General features: G+C 36.6%; 1 pseudogene; it reads right to left on the bottom strand.

Moving 5' to 3' along the window:
• Positions 1 to 4,169: 4,169 nt before the first annotated feature.
• LOC149562570 (cytokinin hydroxylase-like) lies at positions 4,170 to 12,084 on the bottom strand (annotated as a pseudogene).
• Between the last annotated feature and the right edge of the window lie 2,211 nt (positions 12,085 to 14,295).

The following is a 14,295-nucleotide window of genomic DNA, read 5'->3' as shown; positions in this document are numbered from 1 at the left end:
ACCAAACTTTGCAGCTAAAGCAACTATTGTACGAATGGAAGTCATCTTAGCTACTGGAGCAAAGGTTTCAGTATAGTCTATACCTTCTTCTTGTGAGAAACCTTTAGCCACTAACCTTGCTTTGTATTTTTCAATAGCTCCATCTGATGTGAATTTGGTTCTATAGGTCCACTTGCAACCAACCACATTTTTGCCTTCTGGAAGTGTTGTTAGTTCCCATGTTCCATTCTTCATCAAAGAATTGTATTCTTCTTGCATAGCTGCTTCCCATTCTTCTTTTCCTTTTGCTTCTTCATATGTGTTTGGAGTGTCAACCTGCATCACCTTAGTCATAAGAGCATAGTTAGCAAATATATATCTAGGACATTCTTGATAAATTTCTTTGATGCTTCTAAATTTCTTTGGATTTTCATTATCACTTTCTTGAGTCTCATCCCATGTAGTGGTTTGCACACCTTGACTTTGACTATTGGTAGAAGTAGAATTTTCTTCATCAATCAAAATTGGAAAGAAAGATAATGTTGGAGAATTATCATTCTTAACATCTTCATCAAACCATACATTTCTTTTAATATAGATTTCATTAGTTCTAGGATTGTATAACCTATATCCTTTCGATTCCTCACTATATCCAACCATTGTGCACTTCTCGCTTTTCCTTTCAAGTTTGCTCCTCCTTTCATCAGGAATGTGAGCATATGCTTTACAACCAAAAATTCTAAAATGAGATACTGTAGGCTTTCTTCCACTCCATGCCTCTTCTGGTGTTATGTTCAAAACTGCCTTAGTAGGTGTTCTATTCAAGATATATACGGCAGTATGAACTGCTTCAGCCCAAAATTTAGCTTCTAGATTTCTAGAATGAAGCATGCACCTAGCCATTTCTATTATAGTTCTATTTTTCCTTTCAGCAACACCATTTTGTTGGGGTGAATAAGAGATAGTTGATTCCTTTTTAATGCCATGTTCTTTACAAAAATCTAAAAGAGCTTTATTCATGTATTCAGTCCCTCTATCAGTTCTTAGTATCTTTAAGTACTTTCCACTTTGTTTTTCAGTCAAAGCTTTAAACTCTTTAAACTTTTGAAACACTTCATCTTTCTTTTGTAGAAAATACACCCAAATTCTTCTACTATAATCATCTATAAAAGTGAGGGCATACCTTGATCCTCCAATTGATGATGTTTTGAAAGGACCCATTACATCACTATGGACTAAATGTAGAGGAGTTTTTGCTCTCCATGATTTACCTTGAGGAAAACTTTCCACATGTTGTTTTCCCATTGCACATCCTTCACACACCTTAGGGCTTAATGATATCTTTGGCAGCCCATGCACCATTTGTAATTTCTCCATAAGCTTGAGACTTTGAAAATTGATGTGCCCCAAACGCTCATGCCATAACCTGCTCATATCATCATATTGAGCAATAGCACACATATGTTTATCTCCATATTTAGAAGTAAATTCTTGAAATTTATATAAACCATTCTCCATTTTACCAATTGCAATGACTCTATAATTATCATTGACATCCTTGATTAAGCACTTATCATTGTAGAATTCTATTTTATGTCCTTGACTTGCAATTTGAGATACTGAAAGCAGATTTGTTTTTAATTCAGGGACTAATTTCACATTTTTGAACAAACCATTATCAATTATGACATTACCAGTCCCTTTAACTTCTAAAGCACTATTATCCCCCAAATATATTTTCTCTACATTATTTTCACTTATTGATTCAAATTGATTCTCATTATGAGACATGTGTTGTGTAGCACCAGAATCAATAACCCAATCTTCTTTGAAAGTATTATTTTCTTTAAGTGCAACACAAAATGCATTTCTTTTAGAATCTCCTAATTTTGGATAATTATTTACTTTCTTTTCTACATCTCTTTTCTTCTTGAAACATTCATTTGCCTTATGACCCACTTTACCACAATAATGACATTTCCATTTACTTCTATTATGATCTATATATGAAATACTCTTATTTTCATTCTTCCAATTTCTTTCTTTAGATTCATTTTCTTGTGACTTCTTATAATATTGTTTTCCTTTCATTACAAATGCTTGAGATTCACCATCAAATGATTCTTTTTCTTTAACTTGTCTTTTCTCTTCTTGAACCAACTTAGCACACAATTCTTCTGATTTAATACTTTTTAATTTATCTGCAGTATCTAAACCCCTTATAAATGATTGATAAGATCCTGGAAGACTTTGTAATATAATTTGCACAAAATCTTTATCATCTATATCTTTTCCAAGAGAAGCAAGCTCATTTTTCTTTTCCTTTAACTTACTTAAATGTGGGACTATCTCTTGTGAGCTTGATAATTTCAAATTGTATAATTCAGTTGTGAGAGATAAGATCCATACATCACCTGAATTTTGATATAAATCTTTCAAAATCTCCCAAACTTTGACTCCACTTCTCTCATTACGCACTTCTGGAAAAACTTCTTCTGAAAGTGTAAGCTTGATTAGTGCTGCTGCCCTCTTGTCCCTTTTATCCCAATTATCTTGATCATTTCCTGGATTCGTAGGCCTTTGTTCACTACCAGTCACAATATCATAACAATTTTGAAGGGTTAGAGTGATTTCAACATGAGATACCCAATCATAATAATTTTTTCCATTTAATTTAACTGTAGGCAAAGTCACACCAAGTGATTCCATTGTTAAATTCTCTCCCCTTTTTTTTTTTTTTTTTGGATGAGAATGAAAGATATTTAAGAACTTGAACACCCAAGCTTGAAACTGAAAAAGTCTCACCAATTTGTTGAAGAAAAAAAACTTTTCTTTTGCTGCAATATCCTTCCTTTGATGTAGTTTTTTGTCCCAAACCAAACTGCTGTTCACTCCTTAGTTACAGCCTGCAAATGTAAAGATTCACACAAGAAAAACACATATATTCATTCCAAAAAACATCATATATTCACAGCCCAAAGAACTGAAAATGCTCTGATACCATGATGAATTAAAACAGCAGCACAAAGAATAAAAAACAGAGCATAAAACAGAGCTTAAAAACAGAGCAGCAAAACTCAAATATATCAAAGAGCTATAAAGTTTCTTCTTGTTATTACAGCTGAGAGGAATGCTCTATTTATAGAGCTCATACATATTTCTAGAGGGTTCTTGAGAAGCTTCAAGAAAGGAAGCACTCTAGAGATTTCTACATAATTTTAAATTCAAATTTTGCACAAAGAGAGAGGCTCCAAGAAGCAAGTAGAAAGTTCTGGACTGTGCATTAAATGCCCAGCTACTATAATAAACATTATTTTTAACACCCTTGTTGTCTATTAGAGTATGCATGAACACAAAAACCTCAAAACGACATACCAAGTGCTAACAAATTCATATCTACGATTAAAAATTGTGTATGTCAAAACGAATGTATCTGTAATATTTCATTAAAACCCCAATCTCCACATTTAAGCTTTAAAACATAAAAATGTTCCAAGTTCTTTTTTTTTGTAATTTCGTATATGCATTAAAAAAAACACCCTAGTAAGGCACTCAAAATCATATGTAAGATAAAAAATAGTAACCTCATCCACCTTCACGAATTCCTATGACCGTTTTTATATCCTCCTCCAAAAGGGGTTTTTTTTTTGCTCATCAAATGGAAAACTCCAAAAAAAAAAAAAAAAATTATTTCCTTTTTTACTTAATATTTTCATTATCTTTTTTCATGTCTAAAATGAAAAAATGTAAATTAATTTAAAGATCTTTAAAAGTAGAAAAAATAAAGTTATAGATAATCAATCTTTATTTACTAACTAAAAAGAACACTATTTAAAACACATGTTCTTCCCTTGAATAGTCTGTGCTTACAATTATTTAAATTTGATGTAAATTTTAAAACAACATAATACACATACAAAATACATATACATATACATATAAGCTTTGAAAATTTGACTAGATCCATTCTAATATAAAATTATATAATATTAACAATTCTTAATTAAATAACTAGAAATTCCATCTAAAGAGGGGAGAAAACGAGCACGTCCACTCCTCGAAAAGAGGGAAGCGTCTACCCAGCCTACTACATTCACTATTTCGATGATTTAGTGTTTTACAATGATTTTCTAATATTTTTATTTAATTAAAACATTGTAAAGTTATCCTTTGGCGGATAAGGGTGATAGTTAATCACTATTGCATTCAATTCTCTCCACCATGATTGGCATCCCATGTTGAGGAATTAGAGAGAGGAAGGCTACAGGTGCATGCCTGTATCCACTGCTCACACTAAACCTGAAAATATTTACCAGCAAAGTGACAACAACCTTAGTTACTAATAGGGCATAGCTCTGGCTTATGCACGCTCTTGGCCCACGAGAAAATGGAATGAAGGCATACGGATGATTATTAGTAGCTCTGCTTATTCCATCTCCGAAGCGCTCTGGCCTGAACTCATTTGCATCGCTTCCCCAGAATCTTGGATCCCTGTGAACTGATAACATGTCTCTCACCACATTTACACCCTTGGGAATTATAAAATCATTTCTTAATTATAAGTCTTTGAATGCCTGCCTGGCAAAGCCTACTCCTGGTGGGTACAACCTCAGCGTCTCGTTTATTATCATCCCAATCTGTCAAAAGCAAATTTGCAACATTAATTCAGAAATGTTTCTCTTACAAGGATTTCCATAGTTAAATCTGTTTACCGTGCTTACAATTTTGAGTTTTGCTAAACAATTCATGGTGGGACTGCCGTTTCCACAGATGGCAGTTGCTTCCTCGTGAGCCTTTTGTTGCCAATCCTGGTTGAGTGCCAACAGGAATATTGTCCATGATATGAAAACACCAGTTTCTCTTCCTTCCAAGAAGAATGCTTTGCATTCGTCCATTACTTGCTTTTGTATGTGGCTGAAATCCTTGTCATCTGAAGAAACATTCTCTGTTTCTAAGAGTATCAACCCAAGAAGATCATCCCCATATGATCCACTCTCTTTCCTTTTCTTTATAATCTGCTTCAAGTTTCCTTCCAATCTTCTACTCCGTTTCCAAGCCTCCAGATTTGAGGGAATAGGAATATATCTATTATTTGAAAAAGTAAATATGAGCTCTAAAAAGTCAGGATTCTTTATAACTATGATGAAAACAAGCCAAATTTCATATTTCCATTTCGAAAATGAATCGTATCATACCTGGAACCTGGAAGCCACAGATATCGAATAGTGCGGTTCATTATCTCCGCTAATCTCCTCATATCTTCGCATATATCCTTCCCATCTTTTTTAAAGTCCATTCCAAATCCTACCCTCATTAATATTTCCGCTGCAAGCCTGTCCATGAAGCAGTCAGCTCTAGTTCACAAGGCCTCTCTGTACTTTTCTTTATAATATCGTTCCATTCCTTTACCAATTGATCTGTACACATTGAAATGATTTCAACCGAGGCCTGCAAAGTTTGCACAACAAGATTTCTCAATAGTAACCTAAGATTTAAAAGCCCACAAAAAACATTGTATAAATCATGCTAAGAACGGTATGGTTGTTTAGATTAGGGTTCGTTTAGCTGTAGGAATAAGAATACATATTTTGGAATTGTTATTCTATAAATAGAAATAAGAATATGTATTTTTTTTTTTTTTGATTCAGTCTAAATTTGATGGGAATTTATGGACTCAAAAATTTATATTTTCTAAAATAAATAAAACTGGAATAGGAATACTTTTTCCAATTCTACCTGTGTAAGTGGAATTGCGAATGCTCATTTTTAGGTCAAAATTGAAATACGTATTCCTATTCACAATTTCGATTTGATTTGATCCACCCAAACAGAAAATTTAAAATTTTAAGAATTGAGGTCTGCCTATTCCAATCATTTAGTAAAGTAAGGAGAAGGAAAGGACATGATGGATTGAGGAATCAGTAGCTAAGAATGAAGTCATCACCTTAAGCTTTTCCATATGAAAGGCAGGCGCCACAATTCTCTGCTGGTGAGACCATCTTTGGCCATTAGCAGTGAAGAGTCCATTGCCCAACGCAATAGATGTGAAAAATCAAACTATTGCAGTCACTGATTATTAATCTCTTATCATAAACGATTATTAAACTGGTGAAAACAAATTCTCAGCTAATATTGAAAGATAACACAACTGCAACTTCACTTAAAATACGGAAAGAAATGCGCAACACAATGAACACAATATTTTCGGACAAATTGTCTCTGGAAAAACCCCTAAGGGAAATCCAGTTCTACAGATGAGAAATTATATTAAACTTTAGCAAATCAAGAGATACAAAATTTCTTGCCTCACACTAGCAGAACTCCGACAACCTCCTAATTTCTCCTGTTGATATTCCCCACTGCTATTCCCGCGCTAACACTGCGCCCTTGCTAACATTGCAAGACTGTTTGCTAACACTGCAAACATTTCTCCAAAGCTTCCTCTCCAAATGACCCAATGACCCCTTTCTATACTACTCATGTTGGTAAACCAACGACCGAAATTAAATCTAACCAACGGATGAGATTAAGACAACTTGACAGCCAATAATAGAATTGGTTGCAAAGTGTCCAAAAGGAATCACTAAAATTAGTAAATAATAACCACTTACTAATTTTTGGCAAGTGGACAAATAGATGTCCAAACTACCCATAAATACAACCGCTATTCATAGATAAGGACGAACAGCTATCCAAGCTACCCATAAATAGTGCTGCTATTTCTGGGTCAGAAATAATAGCTGTCCAACTAACAATAATTAACACTCCCTCTTAGCGAGGAAGCTGTTCTGCATGACACCCATCTTATCTCTGAAGAAGATAAATTTGGCCTTTCCCAAAGCCTTCGTTAGAATGTCTGCTACCTGCTCATCTGTAGGTATGTATTGTAGTCGAACAACTCCCCTTTGTACACAATCTCTGATGAAGTGATATCTGATATCTATATGTTTAGACCTATCATGAAACACTGGATTCTCAGACAACTTGATGCAACTCTGATTGTCACAATGTATCACAGTAGTCTCAACCTTCTGACCAAACAAGGCTACTAACAACTTTCGAAGCCATATAGCTTCACATGTCGCCATGCTAGCTGCTATGTATTCTGCTTCTGCTGAACTTAGAGCCACAGACTTCTGCTTCCTGCTGAACCAAGATACAACTCCTGATCCCAAGTTGAAACAACATCCTGAAGTGCTCCTTTTGCCCGTTGTACTTCCTGCCCAATCTGCATTAGTATAGCCTATCAACCTGATACCTTCACCTCGAACATATCTGATCCCATACTTGACTGTACCATGCAAGTAACGTAGCACATGCTTAGCCACTATCCAATGCATTCTCTTTGGTTCAACCATGAACTAACTAAGAGAGTTAACTGCAAATGCTATATCTGGTCTAGTGTTGACCAAGTACATAAGAGAACCAATCAACTGTCTATATAAAGTGGGATCTATATCTTTCTCCTTAGATGTATCTACCTTCCTCCAATTCGTGATCATGGGTGTAGACATGGCTTTGCAATCCTCCATCCCAAATTTCTTCAAGATTTCAATGCAATATTTCCCTTGACCAAGGAAAATCTCCCCATCTGTCTGCCACACTTCCATGCCTAGAAAGTAGTGCATAAGTCCTAAATCCTTCATCTCGAACTCTTTTGCAAGGTTCCTCTTGCAATCCACTATGAGCCCTAGTGAACCTGTAAGAAATAGGTCGTTCACATAAAGAACAAGAATGAGAATCTCACCCCTAACCATCAAGTAGTAGAGGTTAGCATCTGCTTCACTCTTCACAAAGCCCATTTTTTGCAAGTATGTATCAATGCGCTCATACCACGCTCTAGGAGCCTGCTTGAGTCCGTACAATTCTTTCTTCAATCTGCACATGTGGGTTTCTTTGTTGTGTGCTACAAAGCCTTCTAGTTGTTCTATGTATACCTCCTCCTTCAACTCACCATTGAGGAATGCTGTCTTGACATCCATTTGATGGATTTGCCATCCCATCTGTGCTGCAAGTGAGATTACAACTCGTATAGAAGTATACCTGGCAACTGGAGCAAATGTCTCCTCATAGTCTATTCCCTCCTTCTGAGAGAACCCCTTTGCTACGAACCTAGCCTTGTATTTCTCGATGCTACCATCTGCACCGTGCTTTATCTTATAGATCCAGTGTGATCCAACTACAGCCCTATCTGTTGGTCTAGGTACTACCTCCCACACATCATTCTGCATTATTGAAGAATATTCCTCAACCATAGCATCTCGCCATACCTGATGTTCTGCAGCTTCCTGATAGCTAGAAGGCTCACTATCTACCAACTGACTAACTAATGCCACATAGTCATTGAACTTGGCTAGTTGTCTTCGCTGTCTAGTACTCTTCCTAGGAGCTCCCACAAACTACTGAGTATCCCTTTGTGTATCTGGAACTAGATGGTTCCCGCTGCCAATAGTAGAGGATGAAATGTCAACCTCTAAGTTTTCTAGATGCATTTCCTGTTGCACCCATTGCTCCATACTCTATGAATCTTCACTAACTGAGTCTACACTCATACTGGTAACTGTACTTGAGCTTTGCTGCCCTTGACTTGGTCTTGGAGCTTCTGTTGGCTGCTCACTCTGATCATCTGCTAGCAAATCTCTAGATCTCTTGAATTCCTTGTCCTCCATGAACTTGACATCCTGTCTGACAATAACTCTTTTAGTCCCCGGAATGAAAATCATGTATGCCTTTGAGGTCTCACTGTACCCAACAAAGTACCCCCTCTCTGTAGTCTGATCTAACTTTGTACGTGTATCTCCAGGAATATGACAATATGCCAAACTCTCGAATATCCTGAAGTGACTAACATTTGGCTTCTTCCTTGTGAAAGCCTCCTCTGGTGTCATCTTCCCTAGCACCTTGTGTGGAACCCTATTTTGAATGTAGACTGTTGTATTACACGCCTCTACGCATAAGTAGCAGGGCATGTCCTGGTCATGTAGCATAGCTCTTGCTGCCTCCGATATAGAACGGTTCTTCCTCTCAGCAACTCCATTTTGTTGTGGATTGTAAGGAACAGTCCATTCTCTCTTGATTCCTTCTCTGGTACAGAACTCCTGGAAGACATTTCCTTTGTAGTCGCCTCCATTGTTTGACCGAAGAACCTTTATCTTCTTTCCTGTCAAGTTCTCCACAAGAGCCTTGAACTCTTGGAATCGACTGAAAACCTCATCCTTAGTCTTCAAGAAGAATATCCAGGTCTTTCTAGAGAAGTCATCAATAAAAGTAACATAGTACTCATATTCTCTGAGAGATTTCGTTGACATCGGTCCACAAACATCTGAATGTACTAGATCAAGAACACCCTTAGATCTAGTGTCACTCCTTGGAAAAGATGCTTTCTCAAACTTCCCCAACACACATCCCTTACATACATCGTCATGCTCTGTGCTCATCTCTGGAACACCTGTCACGGTCTCACGAAGCAATCTAAGTGCTCCATGATGAATATGGCCCATCCTCCTATGCCATAGCTCTCCAAGATCTCTAGGATTATTGTTGCACATAAGTGCCTTAGGAGTATCAAACTGCAATCTATAAAGGCGACAACTCCTAACTCCAATAGTTATGGGTGATTTCCAATCCTTGTGCTTAATCAACACGTGTCCCTCTAAAGAGTACATTATACCCCCTATCCTGAAGAACAGATACAGAAATCAAATTCATACCTAAGCCTAGCACATATAACACATCATGGAGAGGAATTATCTTTCCATTCTCCCTCTAAAACTAAACAGTCCCTTTCCCAACAAGGTTGAGTTTGGACAAGTTTCCCATAGAAATCTGGATGTTAGTGTCCTCCTCCTTGTAACTGGAGAAGTACTCTCTAACTTCTGTCATATGAAATGACGCCCCACTATCTATATACCAAACACACTATGAGGTTGAGCTAACCATACAAGCTATGAGTGCAAACTCATCTTCCATTATGCTGGAGAGTTCTTCTACACTTGCTGAAGCTGCCACCTGCTTCTTACCCTTTTTCCTCTCTAGGAAATCACAGACATAGTGGCCAAACTCGTGACATCCAAAGCACTTGACCTTAGAAAGGTCCTTCTTCTTCTTTTCACTTTGTGAATTTGATTCTTTGCTAGATCCCTTCTTTGCTTTCCCTTTACCCACTAGGGCAACGTTCTCTTGTTCCACCTCATTTTTCTGACTCTTGTTGGCCCCATTGACAAGACTTAGGCTAAAATCCTCCTAAGTGAAATCAGTCCATACTCAATCCCAACTCGGTAAAGTATCTCATCCACTGACAACTTGAACAAAGACACTCCATTGTTTAGTAAACCCATTTAGGGCTATTCTCACCAGCTCATCATCACTAGGGCTACCTCCAACAGCTGCTAACTCATCCTTGACAAGTCTGAGCCTGGTGAGGTAACTTGTGATGTCTTCTCCCTGATTCATCCGGGTATTCTTTAGCTTCTCTCTGAGAATCAACTTCCTATTGGTGGTAGCATTCTAGTATAGATTTAGAATGGCGTCGCACATCTTCTTTGCTGTATCTAGCTCCGAGATATGTGGAACAATATGATCCTTGACACCATCAAAGATAATCTTCTTCGCTTTGGCATCGTCCTTCCTATATGCTGCAAGCTGTGTTGCATCCGTCGGTACAGGTACACCACTGGTAGCATAATCTTTGATACCATTCTCTTCCAACAATAAAGAAATTCTGGCCTTCCAAACACCAAAATTTGAGGCACCATCCAATCTGTCCTGATCTCTCAAACCAGCTGAAGCCATCTCAAGGGTTTAAAGCAATAATAAATCTAAAGAGATCAAAATTTCTTTCCTAGGGCAAAACTCTTCTACCCTTAACAATGCTCTGATACCATGTGAAAAATCAAACTATTGCAGTCACTGATTATTAATCTCCTATCGTAAACGATTATTAAACTGGTGAAAACAAATTCTCAGCTAATATTGAAAGATAACACAACTGGAACTTCACTTAAAATACAAAAAGAAATGTGCAACACAATGAACACAATATTTTCGAACAAATTGTCCTTGGAAAAACCCCTAAGGGAAAACCAGTTCTACAGATGAGAAATTATATTAAACTTCAACAAATCAAGAGATACAAAATTCTTTGCCTCACACTGGCAGAACTCCGACAACCTCCTAATTTCTCCTGCTGATATTCCCCACTGCTATTCCCGCGCGAACACTGCGCCCTTGCTAACACTGCAAGACTGTTTGCTAACATTGCAAACGTTTCTCCAAAGCTTCTTCTCCAAATGACCCAATGACCCCTTTCTATACTACTCATGTTGGTAAACCAACGACCGAGATTAAATCTAACCAACGGCTGAGATTAAGACAACTCGACAGCCAATAATAGAATTGGTTGCAAAGTGTCCAAAAGGAATCACTAAAATTAGTAAATAATAACCATTTACTAATTTTGGGCAAGTGGACAAACAGTTGTCCAAACCACCCATAAATACAACCGCTATTCATAGATAAGGATGAACAGCTGTCCAAGCTACCCATAAATAGTGCTGCTATTTCCGGGTCAGAAATAACAGCTGTCCAACTAACAATAATTAACAATAGAAAGCATCTTTATTGTTATTGGAGACCTTCCGCAGTCAGCAGAGTGCTTGGAAGAAAGAAGTTCTCTGATGAGCTCTCCATCGGTTAGAACAATGCTGGGCTCATTACCAAACCATAGAAAAAAATTCTCTCCTGCACATGCATTACTCGAGATATAAGAGCATACACGATAAATCTTTTAAGAAACAAGATAGACTCCTGTGAGGAATAGACCATAAATCTGTGACCACTTGGGTATGTAAGGTGAAACTCTTTCTCCAACGTCATGGTTTATGGAAGGCATATCAGTAAGCATTGGTTGGTGCAACACGGTTGCGATTTCAACAAGATTGCCAATCATGAATCGAGGAGGAGGACTTTAAATCCCTGTTTCTTCAGAGCTCTATAAATCATCCATGGCCTCCATAAGTACTTTAGTACAAAACCTGCTAAGAATGGGCAGATAGCAACTAAAATTATGACTAGGAAAGAATTTGGCGTTATCTCCTGTAAATCCATGAAGCCCATAGCTGCGAATGTAGAGTATGAGGTGGAAGTTGGTGTGGAAAGATAAATGAGTTGTGAATAAGAAGAATTGCCCCTAGATATGCTTGACTTCCACCTAAAATATTTCATGGCGATTTTGATTAATATAAAAGAAATTTAATTAGTGAAAGAGGAGATTAGATGATTATGATCATTTTGGTATTGGTACGTATAGTTGAAATATTATTTTGATTACTAACTCGAGTAATTTTTCAACGTTTTGCTTCGTGTATGGAAAACGGCACGATGGAAATTAAATATTTATAGTTTGTGTTAATCATGACACAGCAGAAATATTGCTTTGTCGGAAGAGAGCAGAATTTCATGTGAGATATCTTGAGAATAGATCCCGTTCAAGCAGATATAATATTCGGATATTTTATTTTACAAGTAGATCGTGCTGGGAAATGTCAATACATAAGACGTTTTATCACAGGAAACGGTAATGCCAACTCAACAGCTTAACGAGGGCATTATCGATTATAGTAATCGTAACGTTTTGTGAGTTGATGCGGAGAACTATTGCCTAGGCTTAAAGTTGCTTAAAGTTAACTGGTGATTAATGTATCAATACTTTTACAAATTTCAACGCAAGAGAACATGGGAAAATCAAGGTTTGTTGTAGGAAATTGGCACAACTACCAAAGCCTTGGGATTCTCGTTGCTATAAAAACACCAAAATATGATGGCAATTATATGTGTCACTTCTGACATGTGTGCTCAAAAAGAAAGTACAGTTGACAATTGGAGTTTATTTCCTTTTGCATGCCACGGAAAACTACACTTTTCTTAGGCTCGGATTTCCCCTTTTAAGTCTTCCTTCTTTGATTTTCTACTTGTCATTATTTCATAAGTTTGTATCTTTTATTTTTTATTTTTTCATTCATCTAAATTGTTGTCTTCTTAATGTTCTAGATTTTGATTTTGATTTAATGTAATGGTGCTGAAAATCTCATGCACAATTTCGTAGAAACATTTCCATTTCCATTTCCATTATTAGGGATGGTTAGTTCAACATTTGCAGGGTCTTGAAGACACAATGACATTTTGTGTTGGGTACTCCTCATTTTGTGAACAGATATATAGAATGGTTAGGGAGTAGTTTTTATTTAATGGTAATACCTATGTGCATCATGACCCTTGTTGTCATAAACAACCATGTAATTTTTTATCTAATATAATATATAAGGTGCTGCCCCACAAGAAGTTACTAGTCTATCAAAAACAAATACAAATTGCATTTTTTTTGAAGTGAGCAAGATGGTTTGTCTTTAATTCATTGTCTCTAATTTGACAAACAAATCTGATTAGAAAAATTGTACAAGAAAAAGATTGGTCAAAAGGACATTGTTTCACTTTGTGTGATTTGAAAGCCTTAAAATTGTTCTAGAAAACATAAGGCATTTAATTAAAACCTTTTAACTAGGAGGTTTTGCAAATGGGTACATTTTGGTTAAGCCAAACAACATTTTTACTGAATCCATCATGCAATATCCTAACTAGTTTCTATACAACTGACAAATGGGCCAGGCAATTGGAGTAGGTAATCATCAAATGTTTGGAGTGTATTTGGAGCGTTCATGGTTAATATTACAGAGTACATCAGTTCTCTTGAGTTCTATTTACATCTTTGCAACTACAATCCTTAAGCTACTGGGTCAGGAGATGTTGGAAATATAGATGAAGCAACTGAGAGGGGAGGGGTGAATTAGTTACCACAAAAATCAATTCCAAAATAAATCCCTTAGATGTCTTTACATACTGTTGATACTCAGTAAACAGTGCAGGAATATTGTAACTCGGTAGATTAATTAATTACTGTTTATCTAGCATTCATAGTCATTAATATGCTTGCAAAGATTAAAATAAATGAACACAAGAGACACTAGATTTAACGTGGAAACTCAATATGGAAAAAACCACCAAGTAACTAGTCACCAATTTTCACTCTTCTGAAGTGAGCCCTGTTAGGAGCCAACCCTGTTAAAGGTTACAAAACACACTATTAGGTGTGACCTTTTCAGAATATTTAATCACTCTATTAAGAGTGGCCTGGTTAGAGGTCTTGAGAACAATTCAACTGAACTATCACCTTGTTAGAGGATTTATTAAATGGCTATTAAACCAACTCTGTTAAGAGAATCTAGATTCACTGTTACAATGATTAGAAAGCAACAATGAGGT

This window comes from Cupressus sempervirens, chromosome 4 (assembly GCF_028749045.1).
Source record: "Cupressus sempervirens isolate cs-2001-9-10 chromosome 4, ASM2874904v1, whole genome shotgun sequence".
NCBI classification, from domain to species: domain Eukaryota; kingdom Viridiplantae; phylum Streptophyta; class Pinopsida; order Cupressales; family Cupressaceae; genus Cupressus; species Cupressus sempervirens.
Note: the sequence above shows the minus strand (reverse complement) of the source record. Positions and strands in the feature narration are given on the sequence as shown.